This window comes from Pogona vitticeps, chromosome 1 (genome assembly GCF_051106095.1).
Source record: "Pogona vitticeps strain Pit_001003342236 chromosome 1, PviZW2.1, whole genome shotgun sequence".
NCBI lineage: Eukaryota > Metazoa > Chordata > Lepidosauria > Squamata > Agamidae > Pogona > Pogona vitticeps.
Window position 1 is genome coordinate 61,605,297 of NC_135783.1, and position 22,520 is coordinate 61,627,816.

The following is a 22,520-nucleotide window of genomic DNA, read 5'->3' on the forward strand; positions in this document are numbered from 1 at the left end:
ACCAAGCCAAAAGCTGTGTTCTGTGTCCAGAAAGAGCAAGGCTCACTGTCACTGAGGGAGCCTGTTGCCATGGCTACTCAATCTGGAACAGCTACATCTGCTGATCAGGCTGAGGAAAATGGTCCTCTGGTGGAGGTCAAGCGATGCTTGCTCGTGAGAACAGATTCTCAGTTGTTTGAGACAGCAGGGGTGGACGTAGGAATACTTGGCCATCAGTATAGGGGGCTGCGGGACACTTGTTCCCAGGTGACCCTGTGCCATCCAGATATTATTCCTAGGGAGTATGTAATCCCAAATGAGAGCATGAAGGTGGCAGGGATTGAGGGGCAGGTAATCTCTCTGCCAGTAGCGGAGGTACCGGTGAACTTTCAAGGCTGGAGGGGAGTTTGGCGGCTAGCAATTTCATCGACTCTGCCAGCAGCCGTGCTCGTGGGAAATGACCTGGCTGAACATGTGAAACGGGTGCTAGTGATTACACGTTCACAAGCCACCACGGGGACAGTTCAGGGGGGTAATGATGAGCCAGAGACGGAAGCAGGTGGGGGAAGTTCAAAAGCTGTGGTGGAAACCTTAACCACAGACAGCAGATTTGGTCAGGAGCAAAAGGCAGACGCCACTCTCCAAAAGTGTTTTGAACAGGTGACTGACGCCCAGCTAACACCTGAAACCCCAGTGAGATTTCTGGAGAAAAAGGGGATTTTATATAGAGAGACCCTGAGGAATATCTCAAAAGGGGGAGATGGGATCAGAAGTCAGCTGGTGGTACCTGAAAAGTATCGCCCCATGATCTTACAAAGGGGGCACTCTGACATGTTTGCTGCACACTTAGGGGTGAACAAAACACAGCAGAGAATCACACAGAATTTTTACTGGCCTGACATAGGGAAGCAGATCAGGGAGTTCTGTAAACAATGTGATGTGTGTCAAAGGCAGGGGAATAGCCGCGACAGGACCAAAGCAAAGTTGTGCCCTTTGCCTGTGATTGACACTCCGTTCAAATGCATAGGGGTGGATATTGTGGGACCTTTGCCCAAGGCCACAAAGAGGGGGAACAGGTTCATTCTCACCATTGTGGACCATGCCACGAGGTACCCTGAAGCCATACCCTTGACTAACATTGAAACTAACACAGTGGCAGATGCCTTGGTGGGGTATATGTCCAGGATGGGATTTGCCTCAGAAATAATCACAGATTTGGGCGCATCGTTCACATCAAAGCTCATGAAACGCTTATGGCAAATCTGTGGAATTAAGCACAAGGAAACCACTGCCTATCATCCTGAAAGTAATGGGTTAACTGAGAAGTTCAATGGGACTCTAATGCGCATGATTAGGGCTTACTTGGCAGAGAATCCAAACAATTGGGACCAGAAGCTGCAATCCCTTTTGTTTGCTTATCGATCAGTGCCACAAGCCAGTACCGGGTTCAGTCCATTTGAACTTTTATTTGGGAGAAGGGTGAAAGGGCCCCTTGATTTGATCAAACAAAATTGGGAGCAGATCACCCAGGATGACCCACAAGACGTTGTGACATACATAGACACCTTGATGAATGACCTAAAGAGAAATCTAGAGCTGGCAGCAGAAAACCTGCAAGCTCAGAAGGTCAGACAGAAAACATGGTATGACCACAAAGCTAGAGAGAGGCACTTTGACCCAGGGGAGGAAGTGCTTTGGCTTAGGCCCTGCAGAGAGAACAAACTGCAGCTCAAATGGGCAGGACCATATAGGGTCATTTCCAAGATGTCAGACCTGAACTACCTTATAGAGCAGGAGGAGAACCAAGCAAGGAGGGTGGTTCATGTGAATGCCCTAAAACCCTACTACAGAGGGGAACAGAGGGTTTTATTTGCGATAAAAGCAGCTGAGAGTGAGGAAGCTGAACTACCTTTCTGGGAGGGTAGAGGGGAAGTAAAATACAACCCAGAGGAGGTAAAGATCAGTCCTGCACTCACCCAAGACCAGCAGCAAGAACTAAAAATGCTGCTTAGTAAATATCAACAGGTGTTTTCCAACAAGCCGGGGATAGTGAAGGGAGTGATGCATCGGATCCACACAGGGGATGCACCCCCGCAGGCAGTATCCCCATACCGAGTAACGGGACCCTATAGGGACAAGGTGCGGAAGGAGCTGGACGAGATGCTTAGGGAGAACATAATCGTCCCCTCTTCTAGTCCTTGGTCCTCTCCGATAGTCCTTGTGGACAAGCCTGATGGGAGCATTAGGTTTTGTGTCGATTACAGGAAATTAAACCGTGTAACCACTCCTGATGCCTACCCAATGCCCAGGCTAGACAACCTGATTGAAACCATAGGGGGTTGTCGGTTCATCTCATCATTAGACCTGGTAAAGGGATATTGGCAATTAAGAATTGATCCCAGGGATCAAGAAAAGACTGCCTTTTGCAGCCCTTTTGGTCTCTATGAGTTTCGAGTCCTGAGCTTTGGTCTCAGAAATGCACCAGCCACATTCCAAAGGCTGATGGACCAGACCTTGGCAGGGCTCAGTGACTTTACAGTGGCCTACATTGACGACATAGGGCTCTTCAGTAATACCTGGGAAGATCACCTGATACACCTGGAATTAGTGCTACAGAGGTTAAGTGCAGCAGGGCTAACAGTAAAGGCCAGCAAGTGTCAGCTGGGTAGCCCAGAAATAAAATACTTGGGTCACATGGTAGGGGGAGGAGTGATAAAACCCCTGGAGGCCAAAATAGAAGCTGTTCGTGATTGGCCCAGACCCAACACCAAGAAAAAAGTCAAATCATTTCTTGGGTTGGTGGGCTACTACAGAAAGTTCATCCCGAGGTTTAGCGAGATTGCGGCTCCGCTGACCGATCTGACGAGGAAGAAGGCTGATGACCGCATCCCGTGGACCAGCGACTGTGAGGAGGCGTTCCAGAGGTTGAAGCAGGCGCTCATCAACTATCCAGTGCTGCGTGCTCCAGACTTCGACCGGGAGTTCATCGTCTACACCGATGCGTCTAACAGCGGGGTAGGAGCAGTTCTGTGCCAGGAGGATGAGAATGGTGACCAGCATCCAGTGTCCTACCTGAGTAGGAAACTTCAAAAAGGTGAGAGACATTTGGCAACCGTGGAGAAGGAGTGTTTGGCCATAGTCTACGCGATCCAGAAGGCCAAGCCTTACATCTGGGGAAGACATTTTGTTCTGTGCACTGACCATTCACCACTGCAATGGTTAAAGACAATGAAAACCCACAATAGCAAACTTATGAGGTGGGCTTTAAACCTACAGGACTATGACTTTGAAGTGAAGGTGGTCAGAGGGTCAGTGAACTGTGTTGCTGACGCCTTGTCAAGAAGACCTGAAGAATGAAGACGGCGAAAGAACATGGACTATGTGTATATATTGATGACAAAAGGTTAAATGTACCTGTTTTTTGAACTTGGTTTGTATGAATAAAGGTAAATTGATGTAATGTATATGGTAAATGTTTAAATGTCTAATTGCTATGGTTAACTTAGAATGTAAGTATAAGCAAGTAGGATATTGTATGTATAAATGTTTTTGTGTGTTTTATCCAGGTTGTTTTTTGGGAAAAAGCACGTTAGCTTTCCCCCTACAAAACAACTTATAAAGAGAGGAGGTGTTACATACAGCACTGATGTTACCTGTCTGTCATGGGTTTGGAGGGAAAGTTCCATCCTATGGGGAGTGGAAGGCGGGACATCAGGAGGAGGGGCTGTACTGTATATATATGTGGAGCGTGTGTGGAGACGCTGGGATGTGAAGAAGCAGCAGCTGGGAAGAAGAAGCTGGTGTGGGAGTCTGTGTGTCAGAGTACCAACCTGATAGGTTCAGGTGTCTGTTGGTTAGCCAGAACTGATAGGTTCAGGGTCTGTGCTTCAAGTTAAGGGTTCTGTGTGAACCAAACTGTATGCATGTATGAATGAGAATAAGCCACGTTACTTTATCTTATTCACCTGATTATTTTATTTTCCCTGTGTGTTGTATTTAAATAAACCTTATTCTTTTATTTGTTGAAAATCCATCCCTGGTCTGTGTGACTTCTTATAGGGAATGGTTGGTGGCAGCTTAGTGAAAGTGTGGCAGATCCCAGTAGGTCTGGGTTTGTCACAAACATTAACCGCGGAACGAATTAAATTCGTCTTGCGAGGCACCACTGTATTCTCAACATCCTTCATCAGATCCCCAGAAAGGAACCGGCAGAGCTTGCCTCTTTCTCTGTGTGCAATTACACCTCAAAATTCTCCTGAGTTTGTGTCAGGTTTAGCACACTTGAAATTAATTTTAAAATATTCCCTTACATGACATACAGCTGAGCATGCATACTTTTTTTTAAGCTGGGAAGTGATTTTTTAAAAATTATTAGTAAGCTTTTTAAAACACCTGCTAAGGGCTTCTTTATTTTAACACAATTATGAACCTGATTTATTCTGAATAATTTTTACATATGTGCTTGCCAGTGTTGTATCTGTAAAGTAAATTGTATCTGTGAGGCTTGTCAAGTATTGGACTAGATGCCAGTTTCCGGGCTTTTGGGTAATCTTGCATCCAATTTGTTATATATATATATTTCCATCTGCAACACTGTTCTAGCGCTATTCCCTATTAGAAAAAAAAAATAAAACAACTATTAAAGCATGACAAAGGGACTCATAAAAATAACTTTAACTCTTTCTGGCCTGTCTGCTCTTTCTCTCTTCTTCCAGGGAAATAGAGTGGCTAGTGCAGCTGGCTTCCTGCTGAGGGAGAAGAAGGGGAGGGCATAAGAATAACCTTGTGGTCTGGTGTGTTGTATATTGTTTTAATCTGTAACACTGATATAGTGCTAGCCAGTTTGATTTTTTAAAAAAATAAAAATATAGAAAATCACACCACAGTAAAGGACATGCCTTTTGTTCCTCCCACCACATCACCTCAACACAGGGCCTGAGCTGGCTGTGTGAGAGGCAGCCAGGACGAGTATGGGAGGCCACAGGACAAACGCCTCAAAAAGCAGTTCTAGGGCAATGTGCCAGCAACCAGAGCATTCCCCCATATCTACGGCAGCATGAGGTTTTATTTTAGTTTTTGGTGCAGACATTTCACTTTGAGAATGCATAGCCTCAGGAGGGCAAAACACACAGGACGCTAGAGCTCCCACAACACCAATTTTAAAATGATTTTTAAAATCCCAGCATAGCCTCATCAACCGATATACCACATATCTTACATCTCAATTAAAAGTTGTCCCAAGAGAACACACAAACCAACTGAAAAATCATGTGACTACACATGATTTTACACTGATTTCAAAAACCCTGATCCAGGCTATTGATTTATTTCCATAGTGTAACTGTGCTCTGAGTCTCACTTCTGAAAATATTTCTCTGCTTCAGTGTTCCAGAAAACTTGGTTGTTTTATTCCTATCCGTCCACCTATTCCTTGGTCACAGGGTGAAAATACACGTGTCATTAATTGGTGGCATGTATTAATTTCAGCAGTTCTTTCTTATTATGGTGGGGACTCTACCCCCTTTGCTCACACTTGGGGCCCAGATTCAGATCAGTCTCCTACACCTGCTATTTCTATTTAAAAAATATTTCCATTTTTTAAAATGAAAACTTCTGCTTCCCCTCACCAGGGCGGGTAAGTTTCAGGGCTGTACCAGCCCATGCAGGACACTAGGGGCTTTAGTCATCCCACAGTAGCCATTTCCCTCTTTCTCTACCTCTGATCTTGAAGATGGCCTGTAGTGCCCCCCCCCCAGAAGCATCTGGGTAGATTGTTTTAGGTACAATCTTCCCCACCCCCCAAAACTGTACAGTTACATAGAAACGAAAAAGTTTTTCATGTAGGTTGAACTTGTAAAGCATCATCCCCCTTCCCACTTGACACAGTGATTATGGAAGACCTAGTAGACCCCTGCCCCCCCCAAAAAAGTATTTATGGCAATACTCAGATATTTGCAAGAGGAGGTTGAAGAGTACACAATAGTGTATCTGGATTTCTGAAGGAGGCCTTCAGACTTTTGCGAAGGGAGAATAGGAACTCAAATCAGAGGCCAACAATCCGTTAAGTCAGAGCTCTGTCTAGAAATAGCACCAGAGTTCCTCAGGGACTGAATACAGCTTCTGTAAACTCCTCTCCAGGAACTGAACGCAAGGAGGCATAAACGAACAGCACCTACCCAAAGAAAAACTAGCAGGTACTCAGTACTGCAGCAGATAGCTTATCAGGAATAGAAGACTGTAGTGGAGAAGTGAAAACGAGGCCAGTCTCACAAAACTGTACAGAGCAAATTGGTCTAGTAGCAGGGGCAGGCATTGTGAAGCCCTAAAACTCCCTCATCAGATGCCTGCTGGTTTAGTCCCACCTGCTGGCCATTGTTGCTGCTCATTTCTCTGACCTTTCTCTTAAGGTGGCAGAAGGAGAACAAGAGAGTGATTGTAAGCAAGAAAAGCAGAGCCACCCCTTTTGGGCTTCCTGCCTGGGCCTGACGTGGCCCTGGCCCAAACCAGAAACTGGCACTGTTTACAGGTGCACTGCTTTCTTTTCAAGCAATTAAAGTACACATTTAGAACCAAAGTTGGCTCCTTCCCATTTCTAATGCCATCATTGTTCTTGCGTTCCTGAGAGTAGAAATGTGAACCCTCCAAACACAGGAACCGAGATACTGTACTAATATCTTGGTTCCTCTATTGTCAGGAACAACACAGGAATGTATTGTAAATGTAAAGCAAGCTAGGCATATAATTAGCTCCGAATTAATTCAGTACCATTTAAAGATGACACAAAAAGACTAAATCTCTTTATAAAGAGTGATTGTTCAATTGTTTAGGCTCCCTGGAGTTACTGCCTTAAGGATGGTATCCCAAAGAGCACACTGTTGTGTTTATTCTAACAGGAAGTCGATACTGCTTCAGCCAGAAATCTAGACATTTTTTTTTCCTCCATGATCAGGACAGGCCCAAGAGGTTCTGCTGGCTGAGTCTGTGGGAGTGCAGAAATATTTTGTCCTATGGCTCTTAGGAGACAAGTGCTGCCATTTATCCCCCTCCCCACTTAATAACTTAACATTTCCGTGAGCAAAAAGTCACAACAGGAAACCAATGAACAAAGGGGAGTGTTATTAGGGTAGGAGGCTGTCCAGGTGAATATTTCAGTGTTTGAAAGGTACTGTGTGGAATCTTGCAATAAAATCATTAAGCACTGTCAATTGAAGGATTAAAACAATTTCTCTTGTAGAAAGTACTGGGGCCTTGGTGTATAAATATCCAGACAAACCAAATAAAACCAGTAATATTTTTGCAATGTAATGGAGCTCTATTTAGCCTTCAGCACCCCCCCCCACCAAATTCAATATATTTTTCCTTGTAGATGGATGTTTCAGAATATGTATGTTCAATCACATTCACCATCTGTAAAATATTCTACAGCCTGGAAACACCAGATGTGTAAGAGCATTCAGACATTTCCACTGGCTTAGAATGCTGTTATCCAATTATTAATTGAGGTTGAGGTTACTGAAACAGCGACATCTACATTGGCTTGGGCATGTCATGGGAATGGCTGACGGTTGGATTCTAAAAGATCTCCTATATGGAGAATTAGTGCAGGGAAAGTGCCTCAGAGGGAGACCACAGCTGTGATACAAGGATATCTGCAAGCGGGATCTGAAGGCCTTAGGAATGGACCTCAACAGATGGGAAACTTTAACATCTGAGTGTTCAGCCTGGAGGCAGGCGGTGCATCATGGCCTCTCCCAATTTGAAGAGACCCTTGTCCAGCAGGCCGAGCAAAGAGGCACTCCCGAAAGCAGAAAAATCAGGGAGCTGGACAGGGGACAGATTGCATTTGTCTTCAGTGTGGAAGGGATTGTCACTCTCGTATTGGCTTTCTCAGCCAAACTAGACAATGTTCCAAGACCACTCTATTCAGAGCACGTTACCATAGTCTCTCGAGACTAAAGGATGCCTACAATTGAGGTTGGTTACAGAGAGTTCTCCCATTTCAACAAATACTGTACGTGATCTGTTTTTGGGTAAAACTGAAATGAGTGTTTATAACCTACAAAAGAACAGTGTAGGCAATCATTCTTCGAAAGGCCACATTCTTCCAGACAAACCATGTAATGAAAATATTTACAAAAATACAAAAGATGAAACAGAGCAGTACCACTTTTGCCACATAGGACTGATAAAACAAAAGCTTAAAATCTGACAAAGCACCTATCAAAATGCCATTTAAAAGGAACTTTTCAAAGTAATTAAATTTTACAACAGAGAAGTAACTTTGAAAAACTCTCATTAGTGAAGAAACTGCTGTGTATGTCTAAGGCTCAGGTCTGTAATAACCATTTCCTGCAAGTAAATACATTTTTATTTAGCTAAGACACAAATTTAACAAAATTGGCAAATATTCATTTATCTTGAAGTATGCAAAAGGTGGTAGAAGAAATCAGGTTTTTATACTGTTTAACAAACAAGCATCAATACGTGAAACTAGCTGAACTTCTTTCTTTACAACAAAAAATAGAATTAAATCTCTCTCTCTCTCTCTCTCTCTCTCTCTCTCTCAAGCTTTACTCCAGCATTATCCAATCTTGCACTTTTTGGATATGATGGAATTAATAACCTAGTCACAAATCTCAGTCTAACCACAGGGGTGTTGTGAAGGCAGAATGTGTGGAATGAAAGAAAGAGATATTGTTCTGTGCTCCATCCAAGAACAAACCAACCAAACAAAAAACCTGGTGTGGGGGGGGGGGAAGCGGGATGAAATAAATTGGGAAGGAGGAGTTATGAGATATATTCCATTCAATTTCCCCCCTTCTTTCACCACCCACATCCCTTATGTCTCTGTTCTCTTTCCTCCCATTCCAAAACTCATTTAATCGGCTTCTTTACTGGAGTCTATTTTTACTGTTTTCGTTCCACATCTTTCTTGCCCATCTGTCCTCTTATGTATGCTTGCCCTAGTTATCAAAACAGTGGGTGGACCACAGCAGACGGCAAGAAGTTGGCAAGTTCAGGAATCAGATCTTTCCTTCTGTCCTGAAGCTCTTCCTTCAAATTCTCCAGAGGGCCTGGGAGGGAATCTACCAAATACTGTGGATTGTGTCTTAAAGAGATGTGATGCAAAGAGAGAATTGGCTAAGAATCAGGGGAAGAATCTTATACCACTCATACAGTGGAGCAGGACAGGTTCTCCCATGCTACTGCAACCTGACGGGAGAAATATCCTGTGGTACAGCTCGGTAGAGGGGAGGGAGGGTGAAAAAGTCATTGCCATCAGAAGTCTCAACAAAGTGGTGTTTTTGCACCACAAAAGATTTGTCCTTTGCTCCCCCAAAATGCATTGTTCCTCAAGAATTTGCCCACTGGAAAAACATACAAGGCTTTTATGAGAAATACAATGCAAACAAAACTATGTGCAGGTTTTAAAACATGAACTGCTAAAAGGCATACAGGTTTTTTTAAAAAAATACACAGTAAAATCAATGAGGGATAAAGGTAGGGCAAAAAAAATCAGTCAGTCAGTCCATGAGATGGATTTATTTATACATTTGCTAAGCAAAATGTGTAAATAAATTCATGCTTTAGGAAAAACACACACACAAATCTGAATTTCTATGTAAGAAGGCAAAACCGAATCTGTGATACAAAGGATAGGAAGAACATGCAGGCAGGATTCAGAGAAACACAGGGAGACGGAGACACGGAGATGTTCACAGTGGACCCTCTACTTAAGGAATTAATCCGTATTGGAATGGTGGCTACAAGTCGAAAAGTCTGTAAGTCGAATCTCCATTGACCTACAATGCACTGAAAACCGATTAATCCCATAACAGGCCGTTTTTGTTCCGTTTTGGTTTTTTTCTGGTCTGTAAGTCGATTCTCTGGCTGCAAGTCGAATCTAAATTTTGCAGCCAGAGAAGTCTGTAACTCGAAAAGTCTGTAAGTCGAGCCGTCTGTAAGTCGAGGGTCCACTGTACATTGTGGAGGAGGGAGAAGGAAAAGTTTATGGCATGAGCTTGACATGCAGACAAATACTGCTGGATATTAATTAGCGCCAGTTTTTGAATGGCTTCTTGACAATTTAAAACCTTCCCATAGGAGAGTAGGAAAAAGCAAAGGATTCCATGTATATTTCATGCTGAATCAGACGTTTGCTGTTAAATAATGTGTCATGTCAGCTGGCTTTTATCCAAATGATAACCGTCATTGATCAGGTCAATACTACTTACAATGTGAAAAGGAGATAAATGCTATCTCTGATCTTGCAATTTAATAACAGTTACATATATGTAAAGCTCAATTTGAAGAGACCCTTGCCCAGCAGGCCGAGGCAAAGAGGAAGTCACAAAAGCAACAAAACCAGGGAGGTGGACAGGGGACAGACTGGATTTGTCTTCAGTGTGGAAGAGATTGTCACTCTCGAATTGGCTTCCTCAGCCACACTAGATGCTGTTCCAAGTCCTCCATACAGGGCACGATACCATAGTCCAGTGGTGTCGAACTGTGGCCCTCCAGATGTTCTTGGCCTTCAACTCCCAGAAATCCTGGCCAGCAGAGGTGGTGGTGAAGGCTTCTGGGAGTTGAAGTCCAAGAACATGTGGAGGGCCACAGTTCGACACCACTGCCATAGTCTCTCGAGACTGAAGGATGCCTACTACTACTATATGTAAAGCTAAAACTCAGGGAGAAAGAGTCATACAGTCATGCTAACATATTCCATCTGTTATTATTACTCCAAGAGTGCAGGAGTTTGTTTATTTTTAAATAATAAACATGTCAAACAAGAATACTAAAAATGGTATCTTCCACCTGCAGTTCAAATTATTACAGCTCATTCTGATATCTGAGGATATTACCATCCCATTCTATAATATATGTAGTGCTTAGAAAAACTACTTTTTTGGGTAGCTATTCCTAGACACCTCTATTCTGCACTGCCAGCGACCATGCTAGCTATGGAATTCTTGGTCCAAAAATGTAATTTTTCCATGCTCTTCATATTACTTGAATTACAGGTTGTCCAGACTTCAGACAGGGCCATCCCTCCCTTTCAAAATCTGAAAAGCAAGTTGAAGTACTGTATCCTTCTTCTGAATACAGAACTAGAAAAGGTCAACAAGTACAGTGGTGCCTCGACTTACGAACTTAATCCATTCCAGAAGATGGTTGTAAATCGAAATGTTCATGTCGAAGCACCATTTCCCATAGGAATGCATTGAAACACGATTAAACCATTCTGGCTGGGGGGAAAAATCACCAAAAAACACACAAACAAAAAAAGGAAAACTCATCAGAAAAATGATTAATCTGTTCCAGCCAAAGAGAGAAAAAAAACCAAAAAACAAACAAGTCCTGCAAGACCTATCGGAAATGGGGGGAGGGACCCAAAAAGCAAATACACCCTGCAAGACCCATCAGAAATTAAAAAGCAAAGAAACCAAAAAGCAAACAAACCTTGCAAGACCCATCGGAAATGGGGAAAAAAACCAAAAAGCAAACAAACCCTGCAAGACCCATTGGAAACGCGAACCGCCCCCCCCAAAAAAACAAAGACTGCAAGACCCATCACAGCACAGAAACGTAACTCCCCAACTCAAAACCATGCTGCAAACCCCACCCAGAACAGGCAGTTTTTAAAAAGTGGAAAGCAGCACCTTAACAGGCAGGCCAAAGCCTCCTCCGAGCGCATACTCTCCAACCGTTGGGATGAAAAAGCTACAAAGAAGCAGCCTCTTTGTCACCAATGGTTAGCAGTTTGAATTCCCTGCCTTTTTCCCTCCCATTTCCCCCGACTGTAACTCAAAGCTCCAGTCACAAATTTAAGCAAAATTTTGCGGCCAGAGCTAGTCGTATAACTCAAATTGTTTATAAAGTCGAGACGTTTGTAATTTGAGGCACCACTGTATAAAGATGTGTCACTGTAGACCAAGGTGAAAGCCATCCACATATTTCCAATCACCATGTGTGGGGGTGAGAACCGGACCGTTAAGAAAGCGGAAAGGAAAAAAAATTGATTCATTTGAAATGTGGTGCTTGAGGAGAGCTTTGCAGGTACCCTGGGCTTCCAGAAAGAAAAACAAGTGGATCCTAGAGCAAACTAAGCCTGAATTATCTCTAGAGGCAAAAAAATGTTGAAGCAGAGGCTGTCCTACTTTGCGCACATCATGAGAAGGCAGGATTCTCTGGAAAAGACAATAATGCTGGGAAAATTAGAAGGCAGTTGGAAAAGAAGTAGACCAAGTATGAGATGAATTGACTCTCTTAAAGGAAGCCACAGAGTTCAGTTTGCATGAGCTGAGCAAAACTGTTGAGGACATTTTGTAGACTGTTCATTCATAGAGTCACCACAGGTCAGAGGCGACTTGATGGAACATAACAATTCTTGTTCTATTTATAGGCTTTCCATTAGGGAATGAAGTTAGATCACTGGGAATAGAATGCTGGACTAAACACAGCTGATCCAAAATAGCTCTTCTCCTATTATTACTCAGAATCATAAAGATGATAAACTTATATCAATGGCTATGTATAGATGCTTAGTGGATTTACAATAAAATCTTACTTTAATATTGGGAAGGATGAAAGGATTTTCCACCATACCTAAAGAGAGCAGGCACAGATGAGAATGTGTGTGTGGCATGTACGGTGGGACTTCAGGTTAAAAATGAAAGGAACAAAACATGGAAGAGGCTCTTTTTCATACTTTCTGGTTCTTCCATTGGTTCCCAAAAGACAGTCTCTTCTTAAGCATTACTGATTCGCTTAAACAAGAATGTGTGTGCGCGCGCACACACACACACACACACACACACACACACACACACACACACACACACACACACACACACAGAGTGTTTTCCATGTTTCCCTCTTTTGTTAAAAATGTTTTCAATGCTTTGTCAAATTATCCAAGAAATGTTCCAGCCAATCCAAGTGTTCAGACAGAGGGGAATTTTGAATCTGTAAAATGGCCAAGATCAATTGAGAAGGAGTGCTGCTCTTTTTTTTTACTTCATCACAATTATGTCACCTGCTTTTTTGACTCTCTGCTGCCTTGCCTGTTTTGTTTTTGTTTTGTTTTGTTTTGGAGTAGTGGTGCAGCACAGACAAAGAATGGAAGAAATGATCAGTGCTCCTCTGTGCCGCACCACTAGAAGAGTGAGCAGCAAACCAACGGGAATGTTGCAGCTCATGGCTAGCCCAGAGGTAGCACTGTGGGCCCGATCCTTCATGCCCAGTGTCAATTGGAGGCAGACTCATGATCGAGGAGAAAAGGAGGTAGAAATGGTTTCTGCCTTTTATACTTATAGCTCTTTTTTATCCTTTCAAGAGCATGCTGGAACAGAAAAGCAGGCAGGCAGAATGGTAAAGGGGAGAATTTCCCCCATACCATCCTTGCCATGTTACATTCCTTGCAGAGTGAATAAGCTACTGGCTGTCGATAGTTTTTTTTAAAAAACAGGTTCTTTAGGGCTTTTTTGGATGAGTGCCAGACAGAACATGAATGGGGAGACACAACATGAAAGAATCCAAAAGAATCAGTCTATTTCAAGTTCAAGAAAAGGATGGGTGCACAGAAAAAACATCCTTGAAAGGACCAAAAATGAAACAATAACAGACGTTTTCTTCCTGCACATCCCTAGCAGCACGTACAGTCATCTTCTTCCAAGGAAGGGCCAGTCCAAAGACAGGAGGGAGAACCCGGAAGGTATCCAGTACTGCCCACCCATGTCGTCCACCATGAGAAGTTACTTCACTTTGTCTAATAGCAGAGTCATCCTTTCCTGTACATTGTTAAACGCAGCGATAAATATCAGAACACTCCAGCCTGCACTGTGAGAGTAGCAGAAAAGAAAAATATTGTGTAAAGGCAAGTTTGCAATAGTGTCTACCAGCCCTAAATTTGCTTTAACGATTTTCAGTTGTGAGCAACTGGTTTTACTGTAAGACCTGCTCCAACTCTGTATGTTCTTTTCTACTCCTTTAGATCATATTTTCTTTTGAACTTTCTTCCCCTGAATGAATTCCTTTATAATTTCTTTTTGAACAAAGCAGTCATACAATTAGAAGTCAAGAGACATCCAACGCCGTGTAAAGCTCATCTTTCCTCCAACTCAAGAAAATTCCTCCTGAAATAATATAGGAAGCCATTTTATGATGGGGGTGGGGGGACCCAAAGCTCCATAGGGATTTTTCATACCTCTTTGAATATCATGGACAAGATTTTTCTTCAAAAATGCTTCTGTGCTTTCGATTTTTCTTTGAGCTTCACAGTGTGATGCTCAAAGAAACGTCTTAGTTAAGCAAGCAACCTCTTTTCAAAAATACATATTGCTGGCTATGGTTGCCCCGAATGAACTAAAAAGCATGTGAATGGTGTTTCAGTTCAGTGTTCGGTGTCCTCTGTTTTACTGGCTGGATAGCTCAGTGGTTTAGGTCAGTGGTTCTTAACCTTTGTTAGTCGGAAGCTTTTGAACTGCAACTCCCGGAAACCCCAGTCAGGACAGCTGGTGGTGAAGGCTTCTGGGAGTTGCAGTCCAAAACTCCTGAGTAACCCAAGGTTAAGAATCAGTGGTTTAGGTATCTGGCTGCGCAGCAAGAGGCTCTTAGTTCTATTCCCCACTGTGCCCCTCCTACGAGTAAGAGTCGGCCTGTATAGCCTTGGGCAAGCTGCACAATCCCAGGGTACCTCCCCCCCAGAGGAAGGGGATGGTGGAAAACCACTTCTGATACTTTCCACCTAGAAACCTCTGAAAAAGGATTACCACATATTATTATAATACCTTACAGAGATTTCTTAACTTCAGGAAATTCACTTCCAAAGTTACACCTTTCACAGAACAGCAAAACAGGATTTCAGCCAACAAGGTGGTCAAACAGATTAAACTGATCCTTTTCATTTGGGAAACAAAATTCCAAGAACTCTACAGCCAGCACAGTTTTGCTTGACTGTTGAATTCAGCTGCTGTTGTCCGACCCCTCCCCTCCCGCAAAAGATTTCTTATTTATGGAAATGATTAGGTTTAAAACCTATAACTTCTTTGTTTAATATGAACTAAATGGAATCCATTTTTATAAAGATGTCATCTCCCCCTTATAATTTTCTAATTTAGCCTTTAAAATAAATTCATAATCCATATTTTTTTTCTTCCAAGTTTCTTACTACATGGTTATAAATTGTTTTTTTAATATGTGACACTTGCCACTTTAACTACATAAGCAACTAATTCTTCATGTTCATGATAAGCAAAATAATCCATATAATTTAGCACATATAAAGAAGAATCAAGAGAATTTTACTATTCTAAACTATTTCCAATATTTATTAGTTAAGTGATTACTTCACCATTTATAACATAAACCTGTTTTTTTCCTGGCATTACCAAAAACCTGATGGACAGTTATTTAATTTTTAAAGGTGTGTGTGTGGTGAGGAGGGAGAAGCTAGTCAGCTCCTTGCAGATATGCACTAATGTTCCTTGGTCTGAGGACTTCTTTTCTGTTCACAAACATCCCGGCTATCATATCTCGTCTCAGTCTTCTTTTCATAAGGCTAAGAATGTCCAGTTCTTTCAGTCTTTACTCAGAGGGCTTGGTTTCCAGTCCCCTGATCATGCTAGTCCTCTGAATTTTTCCAGATTGTGGAAATCTTTCTTAAAGTGCATTGTCCAGACCTAGACATAGTACTCAAAATTAAGCTTAAACAGGGGGCCATTGACTCCTGAATCATAATATCACAATAACAAACTGGTTTTCATGCAATTCTGACTACCTATGTACTTAAATATAATGTGAAAGCTTTAATGATATTCATTTATTAAGATAAATGTTTGTGAGTACTTCAGTGGGAGAAGAGTCAAACAGCCTGCTTAAGTTAAACTCTTTAATCCACTGAGAAAAAAGTACATGTGTATGTATATATAACAGATGTGAAAGATTCTCTTCCAATTTTATAACTCTTCCATTTCCACTTACCGGTATATTTTATTCTTACCCTTGTTTTACGTCGGACACTAAGATTTTGTTGTTGCCTTTCTTTTGGAAATCTTGGGCACATTTTGGTACATACTCTTTCTAGAGTATGCAAATTTATAATGACAATTTTCTTTGCATTTTAGGCCTTTTCCCCCAGACTAAATTTTCTGCACATTTATTCAAAAATACTGAATAATGTGCAATTTTTATTTATTTATCCCATTTATCATTCAAAAGGGAAATTAGCAAATCTGATGCCTATAGATTCTTCCTAGAAGGATATGCTTTCTTCAGTAGTCTTGCAAACCATGAGTCAAATAAATCTTTAAACAAACAGATACCATACTAGCAAGTAATTGAGAAATTGGATTACATATAAAAATCCAGCATAGACAGTTCTCTGTCTGCAAGAGCCACAGACATGCTGCATTACTGATGTTTGTAAGGATAATAAAGAACTACTTTCCTTACCCCAAAATGTTTTGTCTTGGGAGGGTGGGGTTTGTTTGTTTGTTTTTGCATTTTTGATGAGGGAGGAGAATAAGACTTCTAAAAATGTTTCAGAAATAATGCAAATTACACTTTAACTCACATAACACTTTTAACAAAACAATAATGTAAATTGTGCAAAATGATGATGGCTGCCACAGTGTCACATTAAGTGTTATGGATCAGAAACAGTGGAGGGGCTATTTGGGTTTTTAATAATCAGCTGGTTATTCTGTACTAGTTATACAGTTCTTTAGTTCTCAAAAGGCAGGGAGACTAGTTTTGCATGGAGACAATTTGTGCAAATTATGGAGACCTTTACAGGAAAATACAGATATGCTTGTTTTGCCATAACCTGAAGCCAAGGACTCTCAAGAAGCTTGAAAATTCCTCACTGAGGTGCCTTTTCCGGATAAGACAAACAAAACAGTTGAGAACAAAGTATGTAGTATCTGTTATATTCCTATTGTTTAAGTTGACCATTTTTATTTTGAAGACCTGAATGTGGAACATGTTCTTCATCTGAACTGGGATCCTATTCCAGATACTTGTGAAACATCAACTATCCTACTATTTCTCTCCAGAGTTGCTGCTTGCATTGAATCACAAACAGAGATGAGTTACCCAACGGACATTCTAGTTTTGGAGTTCTAGTCCAGAAAAGCAACTTTTCCCATCTATGACCAAAAAAGTCACAACAAAATTCATTCAGTAGTTTTGAATTAGGGTCATGCTCCCTGCTAACATATTTCTCCTACAGTGGTACCTTGGTTTACAAACTTAATCCATATCGGAACGGCATTCGTACATCGAAAAGTTCATAAGTCGAGGCAAGATTTCCTACAGGAATGCACTGAAAACCATTTAATCCATTCAAGCTGTTTTTCATTCGTATGTCGAGGCGCTGTTCGTAAGTAGAGGTATTAGTTCCCATAGGAACTAATGCAAAGCCGGTTAATCTGTACTCTACCACTAGGGGGAGAATTTTTATTTATTTTTTTCTTCTTTTGACCTAAGATGAACTTGGGTCAAAAAAAAAAAGGGCAGGAAATGGTTTTTTTTCCTTTTTTTTTTCGGTCATAAGTCGAGGCCCCGTTCGCAAGTCAAAGCAACATTCTGCAAATGGAAGCGTTCGTAACTCGAAACATTCACAAGTGGAGACATTGGTAAGTCGAGGTACCACTGTATTTGAGAAGGCACCTCAAAGGGTTCTTCCAAAACAGGCTCACATGCTGGCTGTAGTTTGAGTGACTGGGAAAGACTTTTGTCTGCTGGGGTAACTGCCTATCTATCCAGCACTAACTAGTTGTTCCTTCCAGTTTCTGAATTTCAAAGAGAGCCCCCACCTCTTTGCTGAGTGTTCTATCCCTCTGTTGGTGGCAGCTGTTTGTTGCTGTTGATTTGGCTGGTTGGCTGCTAGCATGTGCGGAGTAAAGAAAGTGGTATACACAAGTATGTAACTGGAAGTATTATAGGGAAATTATAGCTATTTTCCTCTGTGGATCTCTGTACTTCTACCATGTAGCAAAAAGAGAATTTCACCTGAAATTCAAAACTTGGTAGCAGGCTGTGACCCTCAAAGTGGCTATTCTGGCAATTCTTTTCTGGCAATTTTTTGGCAATTCTGCGGTCTAACACACCACTCCCATTCCTTCCAAATGTGGAAATATAGAGTAGCCTTTCAATGACATGGCAATCTCATACCTCTGACAGGTTTTCTCCAACCCTTTCAAGCCATCCTTCTGTGCTTGAATAGGCTAAGTTAAAATGAGACTAACTAATCTCTCTTTTGTTTTTCAGAAAGGCAATTTGAAAAGAACAGTCTCTGCCAGCCCGTGAGACCAAAACTTTACATGTATAGAGGAGGGCAATGGCGATCAACACTCTTAAGATATGGTTGATATCACTACAGCAAAGAGTAGATAAACATGGAAATTATGTGATTATGCTTACCACTGTTGCGTTTCCCAGGTCAAGATTATATCTCTCTGTTGTTAACAACAACAAAAACAGTAATATGCTGTCAAGTTGATTCTGACTTATGATGCCACTGGGTCTTCAGGATTTTCTACATATAAAATACACAGAACTGTTTTAATATTTCTTTATTCTAGGAGCACTTGGGACTGTGTAGCTTGCCCAAAGCTACAAAGGCTGGTTCTTCTATCAGGAGGCACAGTGGGGAACTGAACTCCCAAACCCTGGTTCCCGGTGCCCAAACTCACAAAGTTACGCAGCTAGCTAATATCTGGTTAGAGCTCCCTAGAGGTGGAACAATTACTTTTTACAAAGGAGTTCATTATTTATCTGTGTGCAACCCTACCCTGAAAACTATTGATAACGTTACAAACTATTTTAACACAGGTGAGCCTGGGGAATAGGGGAGCCAATTTTCTACCCCAATTTGGCTGCCAAATGGACTTCCAAAAATGAGGGGGAAATAAGAGAGAAGAAAAAAAAACAGAAGTGGCCAGAAATCCATTGCCCGTTTTGAAAAAAAGGCTATTTTTTCCCATCTTAAAAGACTTCAGGTGGAGCTCAACAGCCTTGTTTAAATTAACAAGTCTTTGTAATTAACAAGTCAAAACATCCTGAACTCTGCTGTCATTCCCACTCACTACATCATTTTGGAAATACAGGTTTGTTCTTCTGTTCATTAGCTAAAAGAAGAATTTATACAAAATACAGGTAACTATGCTACTTGTAAAACATTTTTCAAACTGGAGCACACATCCATAGAACTGTACTTACTAGGTATGGAGAATCTCTGCAGCTGAAATGTAAAAAGTTACATTTTTGGACTGCAATCCCACAAGCACCCCAAATACTGCTGTTGTGTGATTTTTGCTGAGCTCCCAGATGTATAAACTGGACAGACATACTCTGTGGATATCAAGCAAAAACAAAATGAAAAGTGAAGAATAAAGGCAAAAAAGTTGTGGCACCTCAAAAACTAACTCCTATATTTTAATGTGAGTTTTTGTGGACAAATCCAGACAACTGAGGAAGTGGTCTTGCCTTGGAGTGCAGCTCCTGTCACACCATCATGTGGGCAAGGATTATGGGGTCTGCAATCACAACACCAATTGTTAATTGATCAAAATCGGACTACTACAGAACTGGCAGCGAAATTTTGGGTGGCATGCCATAGTAGCCAGGATAGCCAAACTTAAGACAGTGGTCTTACATTGTTATATTTGTAGTTTTATTGCTTTTTATTTATTTGATTTGGCTTTTTGCAGTACATGTCAGTACTTGAAGCTCTGCATTTAATTTTGTTTTATGTATGGCTTGATGCTGTAACATTAAAGTATGTATATGTAATCACAACACCTGTGAAGAGTATAGTATTGGGAACATTTCAAGAGGGATGACCATGACATTTTATGGCAACAAAAAACAAGTATCTTGTGCCAACCTACATGATAATTCTGTCGCTTCAAAGCAATTCTAACCCAATGTGATTCTTCCAGAATTTTCTACAGTGGGGTCTCGACTTACGAACTTAATCCGTATTGGAAGGTGGTCGAAAAGTTCATAGGCCAAATCTGCATTTCCCATAGGAATGCATTGAAAACCATTTAATCTGTATCTGCTCTTTTCTGTCCATAGAAACTACTGGGAAGCTGCTATTCCGCTTTCTGCCACTAGAGGGGAAATTTTTTTCACTTAGGTTCAGGAAATGAGGAAGAAGGCAGGGAACAGTTTGCAAAGCACTTTAGAAATCTTTTTTTTCAACGAAGCCAATTTAAAATCATGTTTTAAAGCATGTTGTGCTGATTTTTTCAGCACAAAAGACACACAGGCAGGCTTTTTAGGTGCTGAGCAAGCCTCCCCAAGCCTCTTCAGAGCCAGCCGATCAGCTGATAGGCGGGGAGAGGAGGGTGCGGGGGGGGGGAAGCACAAAATGGCTGCCAGGCTCCCTTCTGGTGTGGGCTTTTAGCTGTTTCCTGCTCTTTTTCCTGCTGTTTGGGAGCTACCAAGGCCTGGTAAGTGACTTTCTTTTATTTATTTTTAAGTTTCTGACCCTTTTTCCCCCTCCAGAAGCCTCTAAGGGGAGGGAGGGGCACTTTTTTTCCTGTTCGTAACTCGAGGGAAGTACGTATTTTGTCCTTATTTCCCTTTAGGGCGGGTTCGTAAGTTGAATTGTTCACAAGTAGGGTCGTTTGTAAGTCGAGACCCCACTGTAACTTGAAGTAGTTACAAGTGGCCAGTCCATCCTTCTGGTGGCACTCTGGGACTCAAGCTCACCCAACGCCACATAGATGGCAGGGTATGTAACCCTACCCAGCTCCGCATGCTTTGGGTGATCTGGGCTGGGAGGCACCGTGGGGATTCAATTTCCCGGCCCAAGTGCTCCAAGCCACTGAGTCGTAAGAGCCATAATTATGACATTACAGCATCAGCTTTCATGAATCTCATCCAGCTCATTGGATACATGAAGTGTGATCCTCAACTTGAACTAAAATATAAATTCATATGCTCATTGCTATGAAAGAAAGGGCTGTGAACACTGAGAAGGAATCAAAATGCAACAGGGTGGATAAAACAAAACAAAACAAAACAAAAACCCTGTCTGTCATTGTCATGACATCTGCAGAACAGAATAATGTCTTGCCTTCTCTTTGTTCTCTTGAAAACTGCCTTCATGAAAAAGATAAAAGGGTCCCTTAAATAGGCACTCCTCACTGTATAACCACGGGATGGAAATTCCCAGTCACTGGCAACAGACCTGTGGATCCGACAAAAGTCTTCTTTTACAACTCTGAGCTATTCTAAGGTCTGTGCAAGAACAGGAACAGTAAGTACTCTAGGAAGCAGTGTCTCTCTGTATCAGCTACATTTTGTGCAACACGGCACTAAAAATAGAGCCAGGAGCCATTTCCCACTATGATCAGCACTCAAATCCTGTTCCCCCTTCCCAAGAAAAGCGGTCTCATTTGTATTAACCTTCCTTTGACATCCCTTGTTCTTATTTAGACATTATGCCATTCCTCAACCTGACTATCTTTTCCCCACCTCCCTCATCAATGTAACCCTTCTCCTTTTTTAAAAAAAGTGTATGTGTACCTATACATAGACTAGCTCAACAGAAATTTATTCAGCATGTGTGCAGACACATATTTTACCCAGCCCTTCACAATCCTCCAATGTTGTCTCTAAAACATTTCCCCGACCCCTTCTCTAAGAGTCTGGGGAATCTCCTTTTTGGAGATTCTCCTAGCAGCACTTCACATCACATTAAAATTATTTGGAGTATGTTAAAGACACCATGCAATTATCCATAGCCAGCAATGTTCAAATGAATAAGTTTGAACTACCTGTCCCAAAGGTATAGGATTTCTACAGAGAAAGCACAAAGAAATAATAATGACAGTCATAGACAAGCTAGCAGAAAAAGTAATGTGGCAACATAAGTTAGGATGGGGATACAGTCTACCAGGTGGCACACTGTGTAGAAATCGACCTAGGTGAACGGAAACACATATAACATAGGCCAAGGAATACTGGGGGTGCCAGGGCGGTGTACTGATCAGAGTGCTGACTTAGGCCAGTGATCCTCTGAACAGCCTGACCTATATCACATGTAGACTGTCCAGAGGTGGAAGAGAGCCATGTATCCCACCTTGAGCTATCTGGCTGAAAAGTAGAATACTGTATAAATGTAACAAATACATGTTGCTCTTACAAGCCATCAAGTTGCTTTTGACTCCTGGTCACCCTATGAAACAGTGCTCTCCAAAAGCTCCAGCTGGTAACAGCTCTGCTCACTTCTTGCAAACTAAAGACCACAGCTATGTCTTCCTCTTTTCCTACTGCTTTCCACTTTTGCTATCATTGCCTTCTCTAGTGAGTCCTGTCTTAACAAATAAAGAGCAACAAATAAATAATAACCAGTGATCTTGGTTGGGGTTCACCATATTCCCATGTTCCAGCACCAGCAGAATTATGGGAAACTATCTCCTGATGCAACGTGGGTTCTCCAGTTCAGCTTAGCAGAGTGGCCTGCATTCTTGCTTGATGAATCTGTCTTATGATGATGATAATGATGTCTATCTTGTGAGCAAACC

At 41.8% G+C, this 22,520-nt stretch overlaps 1 protein-coding gene and 1 long non-coding RNA gene across 2 annotated transcripts in view; both read right to left on the reverse strand.

The window, feature by feature from the left end:
- The window catches only part of PGBD5 (piggyBac transposable element derived 5), a 102,510-nt gene that overhangs the window by 55,883 nt on the left and 24,107 nt on the right, over positions 1 to 22,520 (reverse strand). The window lies entirely within an intron of this gene.
- On the reverse strand, positions 5,073 to 14,465 carry LOC144585892 (uncharacterized). Its single transcript, XR_013540492.1, has 2 exons — positions 11,321 to 14,465; positions 5,073 to 10,494 (listed from the first exon to the last, which is right to left on the reverse strand). It is a non-coding gene; the product is annotated as an uncharacterized LOC144585892 (long non-coding RNA).